Source organism: Tupaia chinensis, unplaced genomic scaffold, assembly GCF_000334495.1.
Source record: "Tupaia chinensis unplaced genomic scaffold, TupChi_1.0 Scaffold146386_1, whole genome shotgun sequence".
NCBI lineage: Eukaryota > Metazoa > Chordata > Mammalia > Scandentia > Tupaiidae > Tupaia > Tupaia belangeri.
Genome location: NW_006206241.1, coordinates 1,599,860 through 1,600,551, shown reverse-complemented (window position 1 = coordinate 1,600,551; position 692 = coordinate 1,599,860).

Sequence of the window (692 nt, the reverse complement as noted above, 5' to 3'; positions counted from 1 at the left end):
GGAGAGGAGAGGAGAGGAGAGGAGAGGAGAGGAGAGGAGAGGAGGAAAGAAGCAACCAACCCTACCACCACCTGGAGCCCAGCCTGCCAGCCCCCCAGTCTGCAGGGCGGCACCTTCTGTTATCTACACGTCTGTCCACATCCGCCCCAGGGTCACACCGGCCCTCGCGGACTAGGGCACTGGGCAGTACCTTGGTCCTTCCTTCTGTTGAGTCACCAACAGACGACTTCAGTTTCGTATGCTTTCCTTTAGTAGACATCTCAAATCAACTCTCCGCGATAGATCCTTGCCTTCGAGGTAATCCCCTCTGAGGTCACACGCAGAGACCTACGTGTGGCCGGCCAACTCACAGAGGAGGAAGCATGTACTTTTACCAAGGGGTGCAGGCACTGCAGAGCCAAGAGAAGAGATGGTTTCAGGCCAGGCCACAGGACAGATTAGACTGAGTGGTAGGAGTATTTTATAACGCAATTCCCATGTTTAAATCTAAATATAAACGCAGGAGGTGGAAAGCAAATATTACAAAATTAATCTACTTAAAACAGAATCATAAATCTAATTACATTTCCAGCCGGTATACGTTCATGCTTAAGCAACAGATGTTACTATTCGGTGGTGAAATTGCTTCCCCCAGATGTTTAACCACCCCTAGGCTCTCCTGAAACACGGCATGGGCTTCGAGGGTGTGCAGG